Here is a 27,886-nt window from a genome sequence, read left to right on the forward strand (position 1 = left end):
ATAATCCTGAGGCACACCCTCCTATTATTCCAGATAAACCCCTTTCTCCCTCAGGCTCATATGAGACTGCAGGACACAACATCCTTGAGATTCTTAAAGCCCAATCGTTTAACTGAGAAGATCTGCAAAGCACACTCTTAAGATCCTTAAATGGCTTTTGGTCTGACTGAAAGGTTCTATGAGCCATCACTTTAAATCTTTTTAAAATGTTGAAGAGTTTTACAGTCATGCCCTATGTTTCCCTTGTAGACCACGTTTTCCAGACAGTGCACTGGATTTCATCTATGCCCAGAAGCTACTTTTAATTTTGGAATCCTTTGCATTGTAAGAGATTGAGAACAAGAAATAGTTTTATTTTCAAATCCAACAAGTCTTGGATCTTCTATATTTAACAGTATATTCTTTAGCCCGTCTTTTTCCTCCTGCCTTTTATCATAGGCAGTGAGAAACCAGGTGGCAATTTCAATATTCTGCCTAAAATCCTCTTAACTAGATCTTCACATTCATTAGGTACATTTTCATTTTTTCACATTACTAGGGATGACAGTGTTGCCAATTGAGTTTCCTGTACTTTGCTTGAGCCCTGATTGACAGCCTCCTTTAGCCCTCTGGGCTTCCACTAACACTTTGCTGAATGTTAAGTTTCTACTAATAGTCTCTTCAATGTTCTGCCACTCTCTGCTCACTACCTGGTCCTAAGGATAATACTACATGTCTCAGGATTTTGTCATGGCAGTGCCCCACTTCCAGGTGCCAGAATCTTTCTTAACTATCTACTGTTATGAAACAAATCATTCAAAGGTATTATGACTTAAAACAACAGTCAGCTCATGATTACCTCTTATGGTTCTGGCATTGATTAGGCCCAGCTAGGCAGTTCTCATTTGAGACTGGTCTTGTGGTGGCAGTCAGATGGTGGCTAGGGCTGGGACCTTAGCTCCAACTATTTGTGGTAACTCCTGCTACTCATGGCCTCCCTGTCTCTGTGTGGCTTTTTTGCCGTCTCATGGCATGATTATTGGGTTCCAAGAATGAGCATCCCAATGGTTCTAGGAGGAAGCCAGCCTCTGAAGTCACATACTACCACTTCTGGCTTAGTCACAGGCCCACTTCAAGAAAAGGGAATGTAGATGCCATGTCTGGATAGAGGAAGGGTCATATTATAAAAAGAAAATGTTGAATGGGAGATCTTTTTGTGGCCATGTTAGAAATACAATCTGACACAGTAGCTGTATCAGAATAGTTTAAACTATGGCACTGTAGGATGACTACAGTTAACAATAATATGTATTTTCACATAGCTAGAAGAGAGAATATTAGATGTTCCCAAAACAAAGAAATGATAAATGTGTGAGATGATGGATATGCTAATTACCACTCTCTGATCACTGTGCATTGTATGTATCAAAACATCACTATGTACCTCATGAATATGTACAATTATTATGTATTAGTTAAAAATAAATAAAAATACATTTTAGATCCTATGTAGAGACTTTCACTGGTTCATTGAAGCAGGAACAACAAAAAGAGGGAACTTACTGGAATCAAATTGTTTAAATTATAGAACTGATGGAATGGCAGAAAACCAGCCTCAGAAAATGCAAACCAAAAAGCCAGTAGAAGGTAAAGACAATGTTGGACTGGCTGGAGGATGCGTGAGGAGAAAGATGTAATCTTCAGTGAGACAGAATCTACCTGGCTTCTTACCTGAAAATATGGAGGTGGTGGGAGGATGTACATACACTGAGGAGAGATTGATATGTGTTGGTAACCTTGTGCTTTACTGAATTTAGACTTTTATTTTGCTGCTTCTTTTATTGTAATATCCACTATTGTTAAAATCTATTAATCTTTAAAGAGTCAGCTAAAATGCCAATACTCTCTAATGCTTTGCGGGGTTTGTTGTTAAAATTGCTTTATTTCTCCACTATTCATATTACACTTTTCCCTTCTCTTATAAAATTTATTGCACAATGGTTAGTATTTAAGTCTGTGTTAACCTGCCTTATCAACCCAACCAGGTGTAAGTTCCTTGAAGGCAAATTCCTTGGCTTACTTTTATTTCCCTAGAATATCTCAAAGCAACAGGTGTTCAGATATATTTGTTGAATAAATACCAAGTTACAGATTCTACAAATAGTTTAGTGATAAATTCTGAATGAATATTTCCTTTTCATTTATGTAAAATCCAATAAAGATCATTCTTTTCCTTTCACATGTCATTAATAAAAAGCTTTTATTTGTTTATTAAAAAATAGTTCCAGATTAATGATTGATATTACCTCAGAATATTGAATGAGATGAAACAATAAAATCTCTCTAAATAATTAGTTTCCTGATCTGTAATTTTAACCAACTACTTAAAATGATTTTAGCTTTCATCATTGGGTAAGTGCTTCCAGTGGGTTACAAATAGCTGTTGCTTTTAGATCAGATACATTTTTCTTTTGCTGAGTATGGATATGTCTATAATTTTTAGACTGATTAAATTATTAAAGTTGAGAACATTTTAATTCTCATCCAAGACAGAAAAATGAACATATGCAAAATCAGATTTCAACCAAATAAAAGTGTATATGCAATTGAAGCCTATACATTTGAAAATAAAATTTATTTAAGAGTGTGGTAGCCAGCCTTCAGGATGGCTCTAATGATCCTCATCTCCAACTTTCAACTTCCAAGATGGCTCTAATGATCCTCATCTCCTACTTTCCTTGTGTAATCCCCTTCCACACTGTACCCGGTTTGGTCTGCGTGACCATGCAAGTGATGGGGTGGGTGTTCTATGGCTAGGTCATGAAAGGCAGTGCAGTGCCTCTTCTACTCTGCTCCCTTAGATCGGCCACTCTGGGAGAATCCAGCTGCCATGTCATCTGGATATTCAGGGAGCTATCTAGAGAGTTCCACATGAAATGTACTGAGACTTCTTGCAAAAACAGCCATAAACAGCAAACTAATAACATGAGTGAGTCATCTCGGAAACTGATCTTGCAGCCACAGTAAAATCTTAAGATGCCTGTGGTCCTGGCAAGATCCCATAAGAAATCCAGAGCCATAACTGCCCAGCTAAGCCATTCCTGATTTCCTGATTCCCAGAAACCATAAGATAATAAATTGTTATTTTAGGCCACTAAATTTTGGGGTAGTTTGTTACACAGCATAGATAACTAGTACAAAGAGATGTTTGCTAACTTTACAAAATTCAAATACAAGGTAACTTGCTGAGACTGAGGACATTGTAAAGAGTTCTTAGATAACCATAAAGCTCACAGCACATATTTTCCCAGTAAGTAGTATAGTTGTCAAGAACTGAGTAGAAAATGTGTTGGACATAGATTTGGCATGGAAATTATTGTTTTTTACTGTATGATGACTTGAAGATGGGTACCATACCGTACATATGTTCAACTGTGACAGCTAAAGTTATTTCTCCATTAGAGACTTTTGCAACAGGTTCCACCTATATACGCTAAGCACATAATTCTATTCACAAAAACCCAATATATCCATTTTTAGATAAAAATATTTTAGTAAAAATACAATTCTTATTATTTTTTGAAAGTTTTGCTTCACAGTAAATGATGCATGGGATTTGTGACATTGCTGGGTGCCTCTCCATATGGGGAGCTGAGCCTGCACACATGCGGTAATGCATGCATCACCACATACTCACTAATGAAGCAAGGTAAAGAAATAGAAAAGCTTTTCATTCCCTCAATATGCAGCTGGTGTGTGATGCCAGATGTAAAATCATTGATGTTCTTGCCAAGTTCTCAGGATCATGTCATGATTTATTTAAACTAAGACAATCAAGAATAGGTTGATTTTTGTAAAAAATAGTCAAATACAAGGAGGCCGATGAGTAGGTGGATAGAACGTATCTTGTCTAAAATATTGACTGTATTAAATGCAAGATTATTTGTATCCTTCATTCTTTCTTTGTATGTTATTGTGGTTTTCCTCTGAAGAGAGTAAATGGCTCTACTTTCTAATCCCTTAACTCCTCCAGAATTACTTTATAATGAGGCACATAAATTCACTAGAGCTGTAATTGAAAAAAAAAAAAAAAAAAACTATGTTATTTTGAAACAAATGTTACAGATGCCTATCCAAAATGGAAAGTAGATGGCATGTCTTCTTTTAATATCTCAAGCATTTCCTTTGACACTTTGTAATTCATGATATTAGAATTGATTATAATAGAGACCAAGCTTTAATGTTTCTTCTGGCGGGGGGCCGAGGGGGAGGGGGGGCGGGGGGATTATTGCCACCATCCACAGTGTCAGGACATGAAGCATTACAAATGTTGATTCCCCCCTCCCCATCCCTAAAAAATGTTTTCATCTGGCAATAGAAACTACAGGGGTCATCCTTCATGACCTGTCACCATCAGGGGCAGTTGTGATTCAGAACTTGTGGAAAGGGAACTAACTTTTGTTGAGCTTCTGCCATGTGCCAGGCACTTGGGTACCTTACTTGATTTTCAAAAAAATATTTGAGCAGCATGACTTTACTTTCTTCTCACCATAGATCCTTGGCAGACATATTTAAAAAAATATATATAACACAAAATTAGCCATTTTGACTATTTTTAAGTGTACAGTTTAGTGGCATTAAGTGCACTCACATTGTTAGGCAACCATCACCATTAGCCTTCTCCAGAACTCTACAGGGGCACTGAAAATAATGCAAAGCTTCTCAAAAGTTCTTTGTCTTTCAAGGAAAAATCATACAGGAAGGAACAATAGTAAAATTACAGTATAATGTTTCATGTTTAAAGCAACTAATAGCAACTCAGTACATATTTTGGTACCTACCAGAAGCAAGTTATCACACTAGGCAGTTCAGAGGATATACAGACTCATGAGATAAAAACCCTACTCTCAAGTATAGACTGGAATTCTGCAGTCTGACCTTGATTCTTTTAGTAAATAAATTCATTCAACAAGTCAAGAATGCCTTCTCCACGCCCAGAGCTCTGCCAGGTGTTTGGTATATATGCAGAGGAGTCATAGCCCTCTTGAAGCTGCATTCACATAATTATCAGCGTGGCTTGTCTGCTCTTCCCTGCCTTGAAGGAAGAACATCAGAAAGGCAATCCTGAAATCTGCGTAGAAGTCATAAGAGCAACTTTTACTTGAATATTTATTTATTGACTTCACTATAAATAGAATTCTTACAATGACCCTAAAAGGAGGCTATATTTATAATCTCTATTTTACAGGTGAGGAGTGTTAAGCACACAGGTGTTAAATAAGACCTATGGTCATGTAGTGGCAGAACTGGAGTTAAGCCCAGGTCATTTGATTCCAGAAGCTCCATGTTTAATCCTACCCCACATGGCCTTTGTTGTGTCAATGTGTGAGTGTGGACACAGGACGTTTATGGAGCTGCTTCCAAATTAGTCATCAAAGATAAATCACTCTTCAAGGGAGGATTGATTGAGAGTGAGGAGGGGCAAAGAGGGGCCTGTGGTGTTACTGTAGGAGAGTCCTCTCCATATGGAAGGAAATACCAGATTAGGGAAAAGTGTTTCCTGCCATAAAGCAACACTGTTAGCCCAAATGATCCTTTGTGAAAATCAGAAAAAGGCAAACCTTTCATAGTGGCGGGAAAAAAGGCAAATCTTTCTCCAGACACTTTCTGTGGGAAAATTTTTATTAAAAAATATAAAAGCTTATGATAACTGCTATGTGAATGGCACATCTATAGCCTGCGCAATGCATAAGTGGCACAACCATGTGTGGCAACTATGCCCCCCAACACCCTAAGCCTTTAATATCCTGTCATGGGCTGAATTGTGTCCCCTACAAATTTATATGTCAAAATCCCAACCATCAGTATCTCAGAATGTAACCATGCTTTGAGATAACATTTTTAAAGAGGTAATGAAGTTAAAATGAGGTCATTAGGGTAGGACTCTAATCCAATATGATTGGTGCCCTCTTAAGAAAAGGGAGAGACACTGGGGGAGCATGTTCACAGAAGGATGACCATGTGTCATGTGAAGTGGCAGCAGGGACCGCCATCTGCAAGCCAAGGAGAGGCCTCCCAGGAAGTCAACCCAGCTGTCATCTTGATCTTGGACTTCCAGCATATGGAACTGTGAGGAAATAAAATTCCATTGTTTAAGCCACCCAGTCTTTGGTATTTTGTTATGGTAGCCTTAGCAAACTAGTACACACCCCTAACAGTTTCAACTGATTGGGTTAAAGCATGGGTGTGGATATACCATGATGGGCATTTACAAGAGAAAATACACACACACTCACACATACTCTCTGTCTCTTACACATATGCATGTACACGTACACACACAGGTGGTGGGGGGAGAGGAAGGGAAGGTGGGGAAGAGAGAGCAAAAGAGAGAGAAGGAGAGAGACCACTATCCCGTGAGAGAGAACTCAGCGTTGTAAAATCTCGCTGCTTCTTTTTTTAAAATTTATTTTAATTTAACTAATTAATTTATTTATTTTGAGACAGAGTCTCACTCTGTCACCCAGGCTGGAGTGCAGTGGTGCTGTCTCAGCTCACTTCAACCTCTGCCTCCTGGGTTCAAGCGATTCTCCTGCCTTAGTCTCCCGAGTAGCTGGGATTACAGGCGTGCGCCACCACGCCCAGCTAATTTTTGTATTTTTAGTAGAGACAGGGTTTCAACATGTTGGCCAGGCTGGTCTCGAACCCCTGACCTCAGGTGATCTACCCACCTCAGTCTCCCAAAGTGCTGGGATTAGAGGTGTGAGCCACTGGCCAAAGCTTGCTGCTTCTAATTCCACATCCTCCACTCCTCACTTAGAACCATGCCACCTCGCCTTTGTAACTTTAATTATGTTATAATTACATAACTATTTGTGTTCTTATTTGAATATTTTCCCCCATTATGTGTCCTCACAAGAAGAGACCTTCCTTGTATCCTCCTATCTACACAGTGAATGTCACATACTGAGTGATCAATAAATATTTCTTGGGTGAATGTATGAAGGAAGGAATGAGTGGATCTCTGAACTTGTGACTCTCTTCAATCAGATTTTTACCTGATTAATGCTGACATATATATTCCAGAAAAAATAAAAATATAATAATTATACAGAATAACAATTTATATTTCCAGTTAACATGACTGAAATATACCCAGAAAAAATATTTATTCATTAGAGTATCTTACTTTAAGGATTTTTTTTTATTTGATGACATAAAAATCTGAGGTCTGGACTGTTTTCTATCATTAAAAGTCCCATGACTTTTCTTCATGCCCCAGATTCAATATGCCAGCCAAATTCTAGTAATTACGTGTTTCCTTCTTAGAATTCCCAAAGAGTATGAATTAGGAAGATAATTCTTTTCTTTCCTCTGTTGGCCATGATGGTCATTTACTGAAACTACCAATGTATAATGCAGCTGATGGGAAATATTAACTTGGGCCACAGCTGTAGTTACGTTCTTTGGCTCAACAAACCTCCACAAGTTAGTGAAACAATGATTTGATTTAGGAGAGTTTGAACTCAAGGGTAAACTAACTAAATTGTTGATGGCTAAAATGATTAAGAATAAAAGACGAGGGGAAACTTGAAATTCCTCTACAGCTCTTGTAGCTTATCTTTTCAAACTTCCATTTACTCATGTACCAGTGCTAAGAATTTTACATGAATTATATTATATAATTATTATCCAACCCTAAAAGGTTGGTACAATTATTGCTCCAGATTTTTAGATGAAGTATCTTTGGCTGAATGAGCTTAAGCAACTTGCTCAACGTGACCCAGCTATCATTAGAATCCAGGCATTTTCTTATTTTTGTTCCGGTTATCAAAATATTACATGTTTATTATAGATAATGTATAAAGTAGACAAAGTATTACAAACAAAATAAAATATCAACTATAATCTCCAAGTTAGAGACGAATATAATTAACATTTTGGTGACTGTCTTACTAGTGTTTATTTTCCATGATTATATGTGTCACAAAATGTTACAAGTATACCATGTACAGTCAGGCACCGCATTAATGATGTTTTGGTCAATGACTGCATATACAATGGCGGTCCCATAAGATTATAATACCATATTTTTACTGTACCTTTTCTATGTTTAGATACACAAATACCATTGTGTTACAACTGCCTCCATTATTCAGTACAGTAACACGCTGTACAGGTTTGTAGCCTAGGAGCAATAGGCTAGACCATATAGCTAGGTGTGTAGTAAGCTATACCATCTAGGTTTCTGTAAGTATACACTGTGATGTTTGCATAACAAAATCACCTAACCACACATTTCTCAGAACATATTCCCATAGGAAAGCAGCACATGACTTTGTAGTATTTTGCAATCTGCTTCTTAAAAATTTGAATTTTATTTTAGTTAATATACTTCTACAGAATCACTTTTAGTGATGATACACTATTCTGATTTATTAAATTAATATTGTTTAATTTATACATTCAGTTTGTAGTTACTTTGCTATTAAAAATTATGTGACTATATATAATGACACTCAGACTCAAAATAAAGTGATGGAGAAAAATCTACCAAGAAAATGGAAAACAAAAAAAAGTAGGAGTTACAATGCTAATTTTACATAAAACAGATTTCAAACCAACAAAGATCAAAAAAGACAAAAAAGGGCATTACATAATGGTGAAAGGTTCAATCCAAGAAACCTAACTATCCTAAATATAAGTGCACCCAACACAGGAACACCCAGATTTATAAAGCAAGTTCTTAGAGACCTACAAAGAGACATAGATTCCCACACAATAATAGTGGGAGACTTCAACACTCCACTGGCAGTGTTAGACAGATCACTGAGGCAGAAAATTAACAAAGATATTTGGGACCTAACTTCAGCATTGGACGAAATAGATCTGATAGACATTTACAGAAATCTTCACCCCCAAACAACAGAATATACATTCTCCTCATCACCACATGGCACATACTCTAAAATTGATCACATATTTGGACATAAAACAATCCTCAACAAATGTAAAATAACTGAAATCATACCAAATACACTCTTGGACCACGGCACAATAAAAACAGAAGTCAAGGCAGTGAAAATCTCTCAAAACCATGCTATTACATGGAAATTAAACAACATGCCCCTGAATGACTTCTGGGTAAATAATGAAATTAAGGCAGAAATCAAGAAGTTCTTTGAAAATAATGAGAACAAAGATATGACATACCAGATTCTCTGGGACACAGCTAAGGCAGTGTTAAATTCATAGCACTAAATGCCCACATCAAAAAGAAAGATTTCAAATTAACAACCTAACTTCACAACAGAATGAATAAGAGAGACAAGAACAAGGTCAGTGAAGTGGCTCATGCCTGTCCCAGCACTTTGGTAGGCCGAGGCAGGAGGATCATTTGAGGTCAGGAGTTCAAGACCAGCCTGGCCAACATGATGAAACTGTCTCTACTAAAAATACAAAAATTACCCAGGTGCGGTGGTGCACACCTGTAATCCTACTCGGGAGGCTGAGGCAGGAGAATTGCTTGAACCCAGGAGGTGGAGGTTGCAGTGGGTTGAGATCATGCCATTGCACTCTAGCCTGGGCGACAGAGTGAGACCCTGTCTTTAAAAAAAAGAAGAAGAAGAGAAAAAAGAAACAAGAACAAATCAACCCCAAAGTCAGTAGAAGATGACAAATAACAAATACCAGAGCTGAACTGCAGGAAATCGAGACACAAAAAAACCATTCAAAAGATTAATGAATGCAAGAGTTGTTTTTTTTTTTTTTGAAAAAAGCAATAAAATTTATAGGCCACTAGCTAGACTAATAAATAAGCAAAGAGAGAATATCCAAATAAATGCATTAAAAATGATGAAGGAAATGTTACTAGTAACCCCACAGAAATAAAAACAACCATCATAAACTACTGTGAACACCTCTGTGCACACAAACTAGAAAACCTAGAAGAGATGAATAAATTTCTGGACACATATATCCTCCTAAGACTGAGCCAGGAAGAAATTTATTCCTTGAACAGGCCAATAATGAGCTCCAAAATTGAATCAGTAATAAATAGTCTACCAATAAAAAAAAAGCACAGGGCCTGATGGATTTACAGCTCAATTCTATCAGATGTACAAATAAGAGCTGGTACCATTCCTGCAGAAACTATTCCAAAAATCCCTCCTCCCCAACTCATTCTATGAGGCCAGCATCATTTTAATACCAAAACCTGGCAGAGAAACAACAAATAAAGAAAACTTCAGGCCAATATCCTTGAGGAATATCAATGCAAAAACCCTCAACAAAATACTGGCAAACCTGGCACATCAAAAACTAATCCACCATGATCGAGTAGGCTTCATCCCTGGGATGCAAGGTTGGTTCAACATACACAAATCAATAAATGTGATTCATCACATAAGCAGAACTAAAGACAAAACCACATTATTATCTCAATAGATGCAGAAAAGGCTTTTCATAAAATTCAACACCACTTCATGTTAAAAACTCTCAGTAAACTAGGTATTGAAGGAACATAACTCAAAATAACAAAAGCCATCTATGACAACCCCATAGCCAATGTTATATTAAATGGGCAAAAGCTGGAAGCTTCTCTCAAAAAACTGGCACAAGATAAGGATGCCCTCTCTTACTACTTCTGTTCAACACAGAATTGGAAGTCCTAACCAGAGCAATCAGGCAAGAGAAAGAAATAAAGGGCATCTGAATTGGAGGAGAGGAAGTCAAACTATTTCTGCTTGCAGAGGACATAATTCTGCATCTAGAAAGCACCATAGCCTAGGCCCAAAAGCTCCTTCAGCTGATAAATAACTTCAGCAAAATTTTAGGATACAAAATCAATGTACAAAAATCACGAGCATTCCTATACACCACCAACAGCCAAACCGAGAGCCAAATCAGAAAGGCAATCCCATTCACAACTGACACACACACACACACACACACACACACACACACACACACACACACACACAAATACCTAGAAATATAGCTAACTAGGAAGCCAAAGATCTCTACAATGAGAATTACAAAACACTGCTCAAAGAAATCAGAGAAGACACAAACAAATAAAAAAAAATCCCATGCTCATGGATGGGAAGAATCAATATAATTAAAATGGCTATACTGTCCAAAGCAATTTACAGATTCAGCGCTATTCCTATCAGACTACTGACAACATTCTTCACAAAACTAGGAAAAACTATTTTAAAATTCATATGGAACCAAAAAAGAGCCTGAATAGCCAAGGCAATCCTAACCAAAAAGAACAAAGCTGGAGGCATCACATTACCTACCTTGAAAATTACAAGGTTACAGTAACCAAGACAGCATGGTACTGGTACCTAAACGGGTACATAGACCAATGGAACAGAATAGAGAGCCCAGAAATAAGGCCTAACATCTACAACCATCTGATCTTTGACAAAGCTGACAAAAATAAACAATAGGGAAAAGACTCCCTATTCAATAAATGGTGCTGGGATAACTGGCTAGCCACCTACAGGAGATTGAAGCTGGACCCTTTCCTGACACCATATACAAATATCAACTCAAGATGGATTCAAGATGTAAATATAAAACCCAGAATTATAAAAATCCTGGAAGACTACCTAGGCAGTACCATCCTGGACATAGGAATGAGCAAAAATTTCGTGACAAAGTCACTAAAAGCAATGGCAACAAAAGCAAAAATTGACAATTGGGATCTAATTGAACTTAAGAGCTTCTGCACAGCAAAAGAAACTAACAACGGAGTAAACAGATAACCTACAGAATCGGAGATATTCTGCAGGCTGCAAACTATGCATCTCACAAAGGTCTAATATCCAAAATCTATAAGGAACTTAAATTTACAAGAGAAAAACAACTCCATTAAAAAGTGGTCAGACTACATGAACAGACACATCTCAAAAGAAGACATGCATGTGGCTAACAAGCATATGAAAAAAAGCTGGCCGGGTGTGGTGGCTCACGCCTATAATCCCAGCACTTTAGGAGGCCGAGGCGGGTGGATCACCTGAGGTCAGGAGTTTGAGACCAGCCTGGTCAACATGGCGAAACCCTGTCTCTACTAAAAATACAAAAATTAGCTGGGCATGGTGGCACACACCTGTAGTCCCAGGTACTTGGGAGGTTGAGGCAGGAGAACTGCTTGAACCCAGGAGGCAGATGTTGCAGTGAGCCAAGATCATGCCACTGTACTCCAGCCTGGGCAACAGAGTGAGACTTGGTGTCAAAAAAAAAAAAAAAAAAAAAAAAAAAAGAAGGAAAGAAAGAAAGAAAAGCTCAATATTATGAATCATTAGAGAAAGGCAAATCTATATCACAATGAGATCCCAATGAGTAGTCAGAATGGCTACTATTAAAATGTCAAAAAATAACAGATGCTGGCAAGGCTGTGGAGAAAAGGGAACGCTTATACACTATTGGTGGGACTGTAAATTAGTTCAACCATTGTGGAGAGCAGTATGGTGATTCCTCAGAGAGCTAAAAGCAGAACTACATTTGACCCAACAATCCCTTTACTGGGTATATACCCAAAGGAATATAAAACATTCTACCATAAAGAGACATGCATGTGAATTTTCACTGCAGCACTATTCACAATAATGAAGACATGAAATTAACCTAAATGTCCATCAGTGACAGATAGGATAAAAAAATGTGGTACATATACACCATGGAATATTATGCAGCTGTAAAAAAGAATGGGATCATGTCTTTTGCAGGAACATAGATGGAGCTGGATGCTATCATCCTTAGCAAATTAATACAGGAACAGAAAACCAAATACCACATAGTCTCACTTATAAGTGGGAGCTAAATGATGAGAACTTATGAACACAAAGAAGGAAACAACAGACCCTTGGGCCTACTTGAACCAGGAGGGTGGGAGGAGAGAGAGAAGCAGAAAAGATAACTATTGGGTACTGGGCTAAATACCTGGGTGATGAAATAATCTGTACAACAATCCCCATGACACATTTACCTATGTAATAAACCTTCACATGTACCTCTAAACCTAAAATAAAAGTTAAACATTTTTTTAAGTAAAAAAAATTATGTGACTAGATCTTTATAATCTTTTACATATCTATGACTATTTATTTTGACTGTGTTTGTTGAACTAGAGTTAATTATTATTATTATTATTTTTTGAGATGGAGTTTCACTCGTTGTCCAGGCTGGAGTGCAATGGCACGATCTCAGCTCACTACAACTTCTGCCTCCCTGGTTCACGTGATTCTCCTGCCTCAGCCTCCAAAGTAGCTGGGATTTCAGGCATGCACCACCATGCCCAGCTAAGTTTGTATGTTTAGTAGAGGTGGGGTTTCACCATGTTGGTGAGGCTGGCCTCGAACTCCTGACCTCAGGTGATCCACCCTCCTTGGCCTCTCTAAGTGCTGGGATTACAGGTGTGAGCCACTGCACCTGGTGAGTTAATTCTTTAAGGTTGCAAAATTATTTTTTCCTCTTAGTTGGAATGAAATTTTGTAATAAAATATAAATTGTTAAAATTTCTACAATTCACATTGCTCATGTATAAATTCTGAAGAGAAAATTAACTCTCTTCAGAATGTACGATAATTTCTTGCCTCTGTATCTGTTAGAATATTAGAATATTCTTCTAAAGGCCATTTGGGAACTCATGATAGTTTTGTTTAGGTATCGTTTGATGTAGAAAAGTGTGAAGAGAGGTAAAGATGCTATGAGATGACAAAATAGAAAGTTTAAACATCTCAGTTCAATTCAATTCTCCCTCCCTCCCTCTCTTTATTCCTTCCTTCCCTCCTTCCTCCCTTTCTTCCCTCTTTCATTTCCTCTTTCTTTCTACTTCCCTCCTTTCCTTTTCTCCCTTCATTGCAATGTACCAACACATTATCATGGTCTTTCTCTGTAAGGAATGGGACCCCGTAGATGGCTTTCAGAAAAGGATTCCTGTGTACTAGATAGTCCATTGTTTAGTTTACTATAACCAAGTTATTAAAATTTTGGACCTATGAATATTAAGTGGAACACAGAAACAATGTTGTAAGCCAGAACCACTTCACTATTATGAAATTCATTGAAAAATGTTTGACTTCATCTGTGTAATATAAAGAGCATGTAAATTAGCAGAAGGAGCTATAAAATGTTTAGACAAATATCAAAGTTGACTTTATAAGGAAACAGAGAGAGCCTGATTAGATTCTGGCTCTATGGGAAAACCAGTTGTTTAGAAAAGATGGGTCTGGATAAGAAAAAAACTGATGGTGATTTCTTCCTGAAGCCACCCTTGACTAATTCACCTGCACAGGTCTTTTTGAATTCCTCTAATACTTATAGGCCATCCTATGAATCCAGCAATTTTTTTGTTTTTGTTTTTGTTTTTTGTTTTTTGGTTTTTGTTTTTCAGATGGAGTCTTGCTCTTGTCACCCAGGCTGGAGTGCAATGGTTTTGATCTTGGCTCACTGCAACCTTCGCCTCCTGGGTTCCAGTGATTCTCCTGCTTTAGCCTCCTGAGTAGCTGGGATTACAGACTCGTGCCACCATGCCTGGCTAGTTTTTGTATTTTTAGAAGAGATGGGGTTTCACCATGTTGGCCAGGCTGGTCTTGAACTCCTGACCTCAGGTGATCTGCCTGCCTCGGCCTCCCAAAGTACTGGGATTACAGATGTGAGGCAACGTGCCTGGCCAAATCTAGCATTTTATATTGCTGACAAGATTTAGGTGAGTGAGAAATACAAGTAAATAGTCTATAATAGACCACGACAAATATGTTCTGAGTGCACCATTAGGGTCATGGAAAAATTTCCCCAATTTTTTTTTTCAAAGCAGAGAGATGATTATGGAGATGCACTTTATTACCACTGCTAATATTTTCTTTTCCTTTTTTTTTTTTTTCTTTTCCTGAGGGGTTTTTAAATGACTTTCTTACATTCTCCTGCAAATGACCTTGCTTTTCTTCCAACTGAACTTGGTATCTGGCTCTCCCCTTGACTCTCTATTTAAAGACTGTGTCTTTTTCACTTTTAAACTTTCATGATGTGTGTCACCTAATAGGTCAAGTATAGATCTGGGATTAGAATGAGGTAAAATTGCAATTTTATCTGTGTTTACTTAATCTGTATTTGAAGTTCCTTGTATGGACAGTGGCTTTCCTAAGAACTAATAAGGAGGCTAAAGTAGACTGACTCAGTGGTAGAGCTTCCAAGGAAAGGTGACCTTTACACAGATAGGAAATACTCGCAAAAAAGCATGGTGAGACCAGAGCGCAAATAGACAAAGAAAAGATTTCATTCTAACATAAGTTAAAACAAGTCTTTTTTTTTTTTAACCTTCTACTACTCGCTGTTGTACAATAGTAAAGTATAAGTTATTTGAACTTTTAGGAACAATAAGAAAAGCTGTATAGCAAACCAAAATCATTTCTGTAAGAAAATAGACTTATTTTTGTGCATTTTTTGATAGTGCATTATAGTAAATATTGTAGAATTCTCTTTTGCTAGGAGTGCAAATAATTTTAAACAGACACTATCAACTAAAATATTACTTTGCTTGATTTATTTGATCTAAAAGTCCTCTAAAGCATAACATTTTGTTTTAATTTAAAAAAATTGCTTTTGTAGAGATGGGGGTCTCACCATGTTGCCCAGGCTAGTCTCTTGGTTCCAAGCAATCCTCTTGCATGGGCCTCCCAAAGTGCTGGGATTATAGGTGTGAGCCACTGCGCCTAATTTAAAATGTAAAATTAAACTCCAAATGATATCCATTTATTAGTATTATTGAACATAAATTTACTATTAAGTATGAATTTATTTAACATCAATCTATTATTAATTGCTTTGCTGGGTTGAATCATGCAGTTGTAGTAAGAGTATTTTTTTCTTTTTTTTAGGGAAGACTGTTTTGTAGGGGCTGTATCTCAACATCTTGAACTACCAGTTGAGCTGGTAAGGTGTCCGGAATTGGTGGGTTCTTGGTCTCGCTGACTTCAAGAATGAAGCCGCAGACTCTCGCCATGAGTGTTACAGTTCTTAAAGATGGTGTGTCTGGAGTTTGTTCCTTCAGATGTTCAGATGTGTCTGGAGCTTCTTCCTTCTGGCGGATTGGTGGTCTCACTGTCAGGAGTGAAGCTGCAGACCTTCGTGGTGAGTGTTATAGCTCTTAAAGGCAGCACATCTTCCCGGTGGGTTCGTGGTCTCGCTGGCTTCAGGAGTGAAGCTGCAGACCTTCGAGCTGAGTGTTACAGCTCTTAAAGGCAGTGTGAACCCAAAGAGTGAGCAGCAGCAAGATTTATTGCAAAGAGCAAAAGAACAAAGCTTCCACAGTGTGGAAGGCAACCCCAGCGGGTGGCAGGTGCTTGCCTCTGCAGCCTGCTTTTATTCCTTTATCTGGCCCCACCCACATCCCACTGATTGGTCCATTTCACAGAGAGCTGATTGGTCCGTTTTGACAGAATGCTGATTGGTGCGTTTACAATCCTTGAGCTAGACAGAGTCACAGAGTGCTAGTTAGCTAGATACAGAGTTAGCTAGATACAGAGTACCAATTGGTGTATTCACAAACCTTGAGCTAGACACAGAGTGCTGATTGGTGCATTTACAATCCTTGAGCTAGACACAGAGTCACAGAGTGCTAGTCCTCCAAGTCTCCACTAGGTTAGCTAGATACAGAGTGCTGATTGGTGCACATACCATCCTCCCACTAGATATAAAAGTTCTCCAAGTCCCCATCCGGTTCAGGAGCCCAGTTGGCTTCACCCAGTGGATCCTGCATTGGGCTGCGGGCTGAGCTGCCCACCAGTGACGAGCGGGGCCTGCACTCCTCAGCCCTTGGTCCATGGAGCAGGGGGCTGCGCCCTTCTGGGAGGCTCTGGCCAAGCGAGAGCCTATCCTAGGGCAGGAGCTCAGATATGGCGGGCTGCAGGTCCCAAGTCCTGCCCCGCGCGGAAGCAGCTAAGGCCGGGCCAGAATTTGAGTGCAGCGCCGGCGGGCCGGCACTGCTGGGGAACCCAGCGCAATCTCCACAGCTGCTGGCACGGGTGCTAAGCCCCTCACTGCCCTGGGCCGGCAGCGCCGGCTGGCTGCTCCGTGTGCGAGGCCCACCGAGCCTGCGCCGCGCCGCGCCTGCCAGAACTCGCACTGGTCCGCGAGTGCCGCAGGTGGTCCCGGTTGCCTCCCGTATCTCTCCCTCCACACCTCCCAGCAAGCAGAGGGAGGCGGCTCCGGCCTCAGCCAGCTCTGAGAGGGACTCCCACGGTGCCATGGAGGGCTGAAGCGCTCCTGGAGGCCGAGAAGGGCGAGGGCTGCTAGCACATTGTCACCTCTCAATAACACCTTTTTCCATGGAAACTCATGGAGTTTTAGTTTAAAAAACACTTAAAATACTTATTTTTCGGTCTTAGACATGACTTTTTGAATAAAAATATCTGAACAAACATTCACAGGTGAATTTGTGGCATTAACGTTTGTGTGGGCAGCGTGCTAGGAGTTTCTGAGGGTGCAGAGATTGTATTTCAGAAAAAGGAAGTGGTAGGAGTTAAGGCAATAGAGTATGGTGGGGAGTAGGATGATAGCTAGCTTGCCTGATGCCCAGGAAAATAGGAGAAGGTAAGACTGAAAGGCAGTTTGGGGTGCATTTGGAAATAGCTTGCAACATCTTTGTTCAGTAGACAAGCAGGTATCACAGAATCTTTTTGCTAAGGAGCAGACCTAATCAAGGCAGAGCTTAAACTCAAAATGGAAATTACCAGCCACATTGTTTGGAAGAATAGTGGGCCTAATATGGGGTCAAAACCAAATAAGAGATAAAGCATGTGAAAAGAGAGCAACAGAGAGTTGCAAAAAAGTGCTGAAGAAAAAAATAGATGCAACTTGGTGTTTAATTAGATATGGTGGGGGTGGGAGAGGAATAAAGCAAGATGACTCATGTTTGGAGCCGGAGAGAACAAGTGTACCCTTAACGAACAGGAAGTCAGCAGAAACTAGTTCTTGGAGAAGTTTAATTTTAGAAATGTTAAGTTTGAGGTGCTGCCAGGGCATCCAAATTTAACCCCTTTCTTGGGCCTTTTATTGTAGGGGATAAAAGGCAAGTCCATTCTTTCAGAAAGTGTCCTGCTGTTTACCAATCGCCTACCTTAATTTTCCCAGTGAGCTTCTGACCCTGTTCCCCAGGGTTCTTTGTTTTTTTTTTTTTTGGACGGGCAGGATGAGGTCTTTTCTGTACATTTTTGGGTTTAAGATGTTGGTGAATCTGCAAGATAAGACAACATTTTTCCTTGTTAGTACGGATTATTTTTCATATTAAAGTGACGCTGGTTACTGTGGTTCTCTTCACTAGAGCTTACCAAAGATGCCTTCATACCAGCAGTAAAGCTGTGGAGGAAGGACAGAGTGAGTCACAGGAAAGAATATCCTATCCACCCAGTTCAATTTTACAATCGTGTAGGTAGAACTGGAACTCTGCACAGAGGCCAGGGTTAGAGAGAGAGATGGATTGATCGATTTATCTGCGTGGAAGTGAGTGGAAAGGCAGCGGTAGATCTTCTGAGCTCATGCTTGAGCATGTTCTGCTTTACAACTCACATTTTGTTGGTGGCTGGCTGTGTCTTCTAAAACAGATCAACTGTTCTGGGGCACGGTGAGTCATTCCACGTTGTTTTCTTCCCCGGTTCGACTCTGCATTTGTCCCTAATCAACTTCCTCTTATCTCTAACCATTTTGTCAATGTTTCTGTCTAAGCACTTCTCCTGTCTCCACTGAGGTCAGAAAAAAGGGAAATAGACTGAAATCAACATCCCATCCACAAGGGTATATGAAGTATTCTGCATGTGTGGAGCATCATTCCAGGTTTTTCAATCATATTATGTAAAGAACTGAAGTTAGATAAAAGAAAAGCTTACCTTTACATGACAATTACTAAAAGCTGGAATGAGTTATTGAAAGAGGGCACTGATTCTAAGTATAGAAGAAATGACTAGGTTGGGTACTACCTGCTAGTTGATAATGGAACATAAGATCTTACATATTCTTGGGATAATGTGAATTTTTAAAAATTCTATTTCTTGTAACATATGGGCTGAAGATTGTTTCCCATTACTTTCCGTGCCTGTGTAAGCAGACCCTTATCATTGAGCTTGTGTCTCTCTTTATATATGATTATTTTGTATCTGCCACCTCCTCCATATTGGTTTATACGTTGGCTGATGAAAGTGGAAATTCCATTCTTTCACTTAAGTCTTATTTGCAATCATGTTTTCACATGATTATTATGTATCATAATCAATTCAGAATCACTTTTTTAAAGTGAAAATCATAAATAATTGTCTTTCTATATGCAGCAGGTCATTATGCAAATGACAAAAATATTTCTTTTACATTAAATAGAGGGAATGAGGAAATAATGTCCTAATTCAGCAGGAACTATTTTTGTTTTGCGTAACTAAGACATTTCCAATTTAGGGAATGCTGGTAGGTCAAGGATCAAGGAAGCTTGGTCAGCAAAAGACTAATGTAATGCATTTTCTCTTTTTCTGCAGATTTCTGTGAATAGACCAGAAGCTGACCTTTACAGGATGTTTGGGTGCAGGTGAGGCTGATTTGAGGCAAATGTGCTTTACAGATCTACAATCTCGTACCTCACTCTGGCTGAAGCACCAGTCCCCAAGTGCAGACTTCTTGCCTGTGTCCTGTATAATACTGTCCAACTCTGAAGCCTCCTACCCTGACCTTGGCCCTTGCTATTTTCTTCAGTGGTTCTGATGATGGAAGAATCAGAAGCGCCTTGTGTATACTGGAAATAGGGTCGGGGCGAGGGGTGGCGTGTGTATTTTTGGGTAGTATTTTTCCTTTTTATCATCTCTGTTCTAACTACTTTCTCTGGGCACAGCTTTGCTCTAATTATAGCAAAGGCTAAACAAGGTGAACTTCAGTCTAGGAAATTTTAGTTCTATAATTTTATGGAGAGAAGGCTTTTTCAAATAATTTCCTTGCTTATTGGTTACTTTTTAACCTGCTTTGTGGGATCCATGCAGTTAATTGATTAATCATCTAATTATTACTGGCATGGTTATGGATGTTACTTAGAATTTCAAGGCTTATTTTCCTGTAAGTGGGCATAAAAACACAAATCATAGGTTTGTTTTGAGGATTAAATGAGATCATGGCCAGTGGCTAGAACATATATTTCATGAAAAAATCAATTCAGTTCTATTGACACCAGCATTGAGATATGCTAAATTCAATGCTAATTTGGAGTTTCAGAATTCTGAGACTGGCTTGAATAAGTTTATACTAACTTATAGTAGCAACAGTTGTGGAATGCTTACTATGTAGAAGGCATAGTAAGGTGTATGTTAAATACGTTGTATTAATTTAATTCTCTCTACAGCATCAGGAGGTAGGTTCTACCACCTATATTGTTTAGCTTGGATAAAAATAACTTGTCTAGGGATAGCCTGTTAGATCTGTCTGATCCTGAGGTCTGTACTCCAAACTATATTATACTGCCTCCGTGTGACCATTTTCTTTTTTTTTTTTTTTTAATTTATTTATTATTATTATACTTTAAGTTGTAGGGTACATGTGCATAACGTGCAGGTTTGTTACATATGTATACTTGTGCCATGTTGGTGTGCTGCACCCATCAACTCATCATTTACATCAGGTATAACTCCCAATGCAATCCCTCCCCCCTCCCCCCTCCCCATGATAGGCCCCTGTGTGTGATGTTCCCCTTCCTGAGTCCAAGTGATCTTATGGTTCAGTTCCCACCTATGAATGAGAACATGCGGTGTTTGGTTTTCTGTTCTTGTGATAGTTTGCTAAGAATGATGGTTTCCAGCTGCATCCATGTCCCTACAAAGGACGCAAACTCATCCTTTTTGATGGCTGCATAGTATTCCATGGTGTATATGTGCCACATTTTCTTTTTCTTTTTTTTTTTTTTTGAGACGGAGTCTCGCTGTGTCGCCCAGGCTGGAGTGCAGTGGCCGGATCTCAGCTCACTGCAAGCTCTGCCTCCCGGGTTTTTACGCCATTCTCCTGCCTCAGCCTCCCGAGTAGCCGGGACTACAGGCGCCCGCCACCACGCCCGGCTAGTTTTTTGTATTTTTTAGTAGAGACGGGGTTTCACCGTGTTAGCCAGGATGGTCTCGAACTCCTGACCTCGTGATCCGCCCGTCTCGGCCTCCCAAAGTGCTGGGATTACAGGCTTGAGCCACCGCGCCCGGCTTGTGCCACATTTTCTTAATCCAATCTGCGTGTGACCATTTTCTAATTACAAGTATCATATTTTGAAAGTGAGATACATAAAATTGAGCAGTTGTTCTGTGATTACTGTGAGGTAGACTGTGAGGTGGGAAATGTTACATTTGGAGTGGAAAAAATTATGATTGTGGATTCGGAATTCCATGATCAGGGATGTCTGGGGACAACTTCTTTTCTAGAACGTGGGTTGGGAGCATGGACTCTGGTCCCATATTTTCTGTGTTTGCATCTCAGCTCTGCCACTTTGTAGCTCTGTGACCTAGGACTAACAACTTCCTGAGCCTCAATTTTTTTGTCTATAAAATGATGAAAATGCTGCCCATCTCAGAGTTATGAGGATTAAATGAGTGAATACATGTAGATTCCTTAGAATAGTGACTGACACTTGGCAAGCACCATTAGATATCACCAGCATTTCTATATCTTTCACTTTATATATCTCTTCTGGCTGTCTTCATGTGTGCATAGTTGCACTCTTGCTAAGAAATGCATAGATTTACTTAAGGATGTTGTGAAGCTTGTCCACAGAATTATAATGTGGTTTTGGAGTCTTTAGTATATTACAATAGAGGGAAAAGTTATTACTGTCCATTTTTCCACTTTCAAAAGCAATTATTGCTTAAGAATTACTGGGATTAATTATCTTTCAAATATATAATTCTGAATTTATATTTATAAAATTGATACCTGTTCAAAATCAATATTAGTAGAAACCAAATATATTGAGTGACTTACTCGGCCTTATCTTTAGTCATAATTTCAGATTAGAAGTGAAAGTGAATTTAAAGGACGTGGTTGTGTTGAACCGTCTCTTCTGTTCTTTTTATGCTTGCATGTGAGTGAGGTAAATGGTTAGACAATTCTTAGCCTTTTTGCCCAGCTCAAGGAAGAGTTAATAAAATAACGTTATGTAAAGTGCATTGAACTCCTCAAGAGAGAAGTGTTATATTAATACCTCCCTCACAGTGATGTTCTCAGACTTAATGTTTGTAAATTGCCTTGGTACTCCCAGTAACATCCTGATGAAGCATCATTTTGTTTTATTGCAAGGAGCTCTAAGTTACACAGAATACAAGTTAAGGGGGAAATAATATCCCAGTATTTATTTTACAATCAGAAGTACATGAAATAGAGAGAAAACATTTTGTTCCAGTTGTGAACGGTAAAATTGATCATTTGTTTTTTTTCTCTCTGTTACTTTTGGGATGGGGTAGAGTTTATAATGTAGTTTAATTGAGTACTCATGGTTAGAGTATTTAATGGCAGAATTGGTGATCACGATACAAAGAGATCTTTAAGGACACTGGTATTCAAATTTTTAAAGTTAAATTCCAATTTTAAGAGTCAGTTTTTTTATATGATTACTATTAAGTTTGGCATTTTTGAGACATGTCTTAAATCAATATCTGTAATACTTACAAACATCAGTAGGGAGAATCATATTGTAAACACATATTCTTGCTGTAGGGTACATTTTAAATGTCTAAACACTAATCAATATAGCAAAATTAAGTATTGACTAAAATAGCTTTATAATAAGTAATTATTGGTTTGCTCTTTTAGAAATTAGACATTTTCACTTTGGGAATAAAGAGTAAATTTACTGTCATGAAATTAAAGTGTTTTTGACCTTTTTGTACAACTTTCCTCTGTCTATGAAATGATTAGGTTTAAATATGATTGCACAGCTGTATTATGTTGCAAGCATCAATTTTTAATTATTATAAGGTCAATGTTAGAACAAATGTGATTAGAACAGTACCTCAGTGCAGTTATTTGCTTTCTACTCAGAAACCACTCTGTGTTTACTAAAACTAACCCAAACCTCTCTCGGTTGATATGGCTAATTAGATTCTTGCCAAATCCTTTGTTTTCCTCAGTGTTCATTCTACGTATGTTATTTTGTTGATTCTTTCAGTTTTTTTAAATACAAATTTCTTGATTTATTTGTTCCCTTCATAGGGGGACATTTATTTTTCTATGTGTCTATGTGTGCACATCTCTCTGTGTGTATAACCGCAGATAACAGTAGCTTCACAATCCTCCTGCCTTGTATAGCACAAATATTTCTTCCACACAATATTATTGGGCACTGATTTGTATGAAGCACATCTAAATAGAAAAGGAGTTTCCTTGCCAAGCCTAGGTTTTTATGATTCTATGTTCACAGAGATTTGCTGCTTTCCTGAGATTTTAGTTTCTTCAAATTAAAAGTTTCCTGCTACATAAAAACATGACAAAAATTTCCTGCTACATAAAAACATGACACATTATTCATTAAAATTCCCAAGATTTTCAGCATTAATAGTAATTCAGGTTTTAATCACAAAAGTGGTTTTCTAATTCTTAATTAGTTGTTCAGATTTCATTTACTGTTGACATATTATCTACATTTTAAAAACAGCAATAATACTGGGCAAAAAAATTTGTTGCCTTTAGTAAATGAAGCAGCCTAAGATTTTCTGCACAGAACACACAGGCCGAATAGTCCATCTTTGTGGCTTGGGGAATGAGTGGTCAGATGTTGCCTGGGCTCCACTGAGGGTCTTAAGATGTAGCAGTAAAGGGAAATCACTTGGCTATGGCAAGTGGAAGAAGGGCTGGTGGAGTAGTGATGCATTAGCAGGAATAAGCAGAATGTGCTACTAAGAAGGTAAGTCTTATCTTTGATTCATTAATAATTCTTCAGTCGATTTCATGGGAGTATAAAGGAACACTTAAGAGAACTTACTCTTATGTTAGATGATGCAGCTTTCACCCCATAATCCCTTCTCATCTGTTACATTATTTTTGAGTCATATATATTCTGAAAACAGTTGCTTTTGAAAAATAAATATGTAGGGTCCTCTTGTCGAATACTTTCAAGTTCTATGTAGGGTCTAATGATATAATTCCCCACATTGTAACAATGAGGGAGAAGATATTTTGGAATTGGATGGTTCTTCCCCAAATCTCTTAAATTATATTACCCAAGAGGAAGCTAATTCTGAGTGGTGTTGTGGAAGCCTAGTTATGGTAGTCAATGCTGAGAGTCTCTTGGAAACATCTTGACATAAATGTCTCCAGAACCTCTGACTGTAAAGGTTCATGTACAACAGAAGCCCGTGACAGGCTTGCATTTCAAAGTTTCTAGTTTCAGGAACTGCTCTTAGCTACTGGGCTCTTAGTTACTAAGCTATTTAGACCCAGCATATTTATCATATTTATAGTTATTATACTTAGTTGCTCAACAAGTCTAAAAAAAGATAGCTACAAAACTGTTTTTATGTTTCTGCCAATAGCTTAAATATCATTTTTCACATTTTCTAAATCATATTGAATGGAGAGATTCTATGATTAAAAAATAACGAATCTAATCGCCAAGTTCCTCTTATTCTCCAGCCCTTCTACTGCCTCCACCATCACTACTTATTGATCAAAATATTTATGAATAATGCACTGCAAACATTTCTGCAGAAATTCCTCTTCTTATAAACAAGGCACCATAGAAAGCTCATGAATGAACAATTTTATAGAGTGTAAAAGCCAAAGAAATGTTAATCAAGGTTAAAATTACGCCTTCTTCCTGTCAGCCACAGAAATTAGGTAAAAGCTTTGTTTTCTGATGCGGCAATTTCATGGAACCTTTCTCAGTTACATGGAGCCTTTCTCAGTTACCTTCACTGAGCCCAACCCTTTTTCCAAGATGTCATTAAAACATTTTCACAAGAGAAGAGGGCCAGCTGTGACACTTCATTTTTTAGTCTCTAACTGCCTCTGGATTTGCTTTACCTTTGAAGTCTGCACTAACATCCAGGTTTTGGATAATATGACAATTTGCATGGATTACATATTTAGAGCAGATTATAACATGTTTGGTTTGGTGGTCAGATGAGTCTAGTGTAGGGAATATAAATATGGCTCAGTATGAAAAGGTACAAGAGTAGCATACTGCTATATTTCTAAATTGAATAAAATTGATATACTCATTATCCACCTTAGTTTGGCTAGATATTCAGTAATGGCTGTAATTGGTTTGTTCCTACCCTCTTTTTTGGTACGATGCAGGAAACTTCTGTGGCCTACACACTAGGAAAAAGGCAGGGAAGGACTTTTGGTCCTCCGTTTACTTTTTTTTTTGCATTGTGATAGACGCTTATAGTTATAAGCCTTGATGGTCTAATTTTAGGTGCTCTACTTACTCCAAGCCAAGCTAGGAGAGGATAGGAAACTTTGTCAAAGCTTAAAGGCTACTAGGAAATGAAATTTTTGAATAGCCTGGAATCACTTTCCCTACCTGGTCATATCACCTCTTCTAGGGTGTGGTGAAGAATTTTCATGAAGCCGCATGAGTAGCCAATTATTCTATGAAAATTGATCAGCCACATCATAAAAATGAAAAATAACATGATAGGAGGATGAAGTCTGGAACACTGCCTTTGGGGAGAGAAGCAGAGCTGGTCCAAGCCCTGGCCCCAAGTAAAGCCACTGCCCCGGAGCCACCTTGGAGGTCCCTCTCCCCACTAGATGCCTTTTTGCACAGCACTGGGCTCTGGTCCCTGCTCCCACCTCTCTGGACCACTGCACCTGGATGAGCAGTGGCGAGTTGGGGAGGCACAGCGTGACCCAATAAGATCTGTCTATTTAAGCTTGTTCTGCTGGATCTGCAGTGGGCAAATCCAACCTGTCCTCTGCCTTGTGAAGGGACAATTTCATGAGTACCAGGAGAGCACAATCGGAGCAGCCTTCCTCACACAGAATGTCTGCTTGGACAACACAACAGTCAGGTTTGAGATCTGGGACATGGTTGGACAGGAGTGGTATCACAGCCTGGCCGCCATGTATTCTTGGGAAGCCCAGGCTGCCATCATGGTCTATGACGTCACCAATACAGATACATTTGCTGGAGATAAGAACTGGGTGAAGGAGCTATCGAGGCAGGCCAGCCCCAACATGGTCCTTGCACTCACAGGTAACAAGGCAGACCTGGCCAGTAAGAAAGCCCTGGAATTCCAGGAAGCACAAGCCTATACAGACAACAACAGTTGGCTGTTCATGGAGACATCAGCAAAGGCTGCAATGAATGTGAATGAAATTTTCATGGCAATAGCTGAGAAGCTTCCCAAGAACAAGCCCCAGAATGCAGCTGGTGCTCCAGACAGAAACCAAGGTGTGGGACCTCCAGGAGAACCAGCCGGCCAGCCCCAGCCAGTGTTGCAGCAATGGAGTCCCCCTTGCCTGCCGCTGCCCCCACCTTCTCCACCTTAACGACCTGAAATCCACTCTTACCAATCGTACTTAACGACTTGGGCCACCTCTTGGGTAAGGGGGTAGGAGTAGGAGTCCACCATGATTTCTCCATATAATTTTGGTCATAGGCCATAGTGAGTTATTTCACCTATACCTTTCTGTACAAATGCTAATTCGACTTAAATCTGAAGTCACTTTTTAAATATATATGATCTTCTGCTCTTCCCACTTCCTCCTCTTCCTACTGCTTTCCCACTTTTCTTTTGCTGGTTGTAGCCACATGCTCCCCTCTGGGAAACCACAGCATTATCACAGCATTATTGTGACAGCCACAAACCCGTTGCCTACAACTCCTCCACCCTCGGTCACCCTGACCTCTGGCTCTGAGCCCAGTTCTGACCAAATCATGATGAGCATTTGGGGGTGGCTGGGTAGGGGGGATAGTGGGAGGGGACAGAACCAACTTCTTCTTGTATTTTGTATTGTATGTTTTCTTCAAAATGTAACCAATCAGTATCTTGTCAATATAGTCAAAATGTGGTTGATCATATTTTCGTAGGATAATTGGCTACTCATGTGGCTTCATGAAAATTCTTCACCACATTCAAAAGGGGGTGATATGACCAGGTAGTGAAAGTGATTCCGGACTATTCAAAAATTTCAATATAGTTAGATAAAAAATTAATATGACAATGAGGTAATAGTTTATATTCACTACATAACAAAAAAATAAAAATTAGGGCTATAACAAGTGATGATAAAGAAAGGGAGTAATGAAACACATAAGCTGTCAGTGGGAATATAAGCAGGTGCAACCACACACAATGCTCACAACACTTAACCACTGTGTCAGGCATTAATGCTTTAGTTACTGAATTGTGAGAAAGTCTCTGTTGGCTAAGAGACTGGCTAGGTATGATGACCAACTTGTCCTGTTTTAACTTTTCTGGCTTAAAACTGAAATGTCCTGTCCTGGAAGCCCTCTCAGTCCCAGGAAAGCTGGGATAGTGTAGGTTACCCTGTGGACATAGCAATTGCAAGGGGATCCTCCAGAGACTTAGGGCAGCAGTTGTTTATCAAGTGTGGAATTATTTCAATATTTTACAAACAGGTCAAGTCATCCTCGTGTGTGGCAGCCTGGATACATGCACTTTGGAAAACATTTCGGCATTTGGCGTTCTGTGAACTTCAATATACACATGCTCTGTGACTCCCAAGTTCCTCTCAGTGGCATATAGATTAGAGCAACTCTTGAGCATGTTTGTTAGGAAATGTGTACAAGAATTTCATGGCCGCATTGTATGTAATAACAAAAAAAGTTGGAAACAAACATTCTGCAACGAGACATTAGATGACTGTATTGTGCTTTTCATACAATGGAATACTATGAAGCAGTAGCACTGAAGGGACCAGCATGAAC

The 27,886-nt window shown here is 39.0% G+C and overlaps 1 pseudogene; it reads left to right on the forward strand.

Annotated features, from left to right (window-relative positions):
- The first annotated feature begins 16,883 nt into the window (after nucleotides 1-16,883).
- On the forward strand, nucleotides 16,884-26,518 carry LOC698167 (ras-related protein Rab-5C pseudogene; annotated as a pseudogene).
- Nucleotides 26,519-27,886: the final 1,368 nt, after the last annotated feature.

Source organism: Macaca mulatta, chromosome 6 (assembly GCF_049350105.2).
Source record: "Macaca mulatta isolate MMU2019108-1 chromosome 6, T2T-MMU8v2.0, whole genome shotgun sequence".
Lineage (NCBI taxonomy): Eukaryota > Metazoa > Chordata > Mammalia > Primates > Cercopithecidae > Macaca > Macaca mulatta.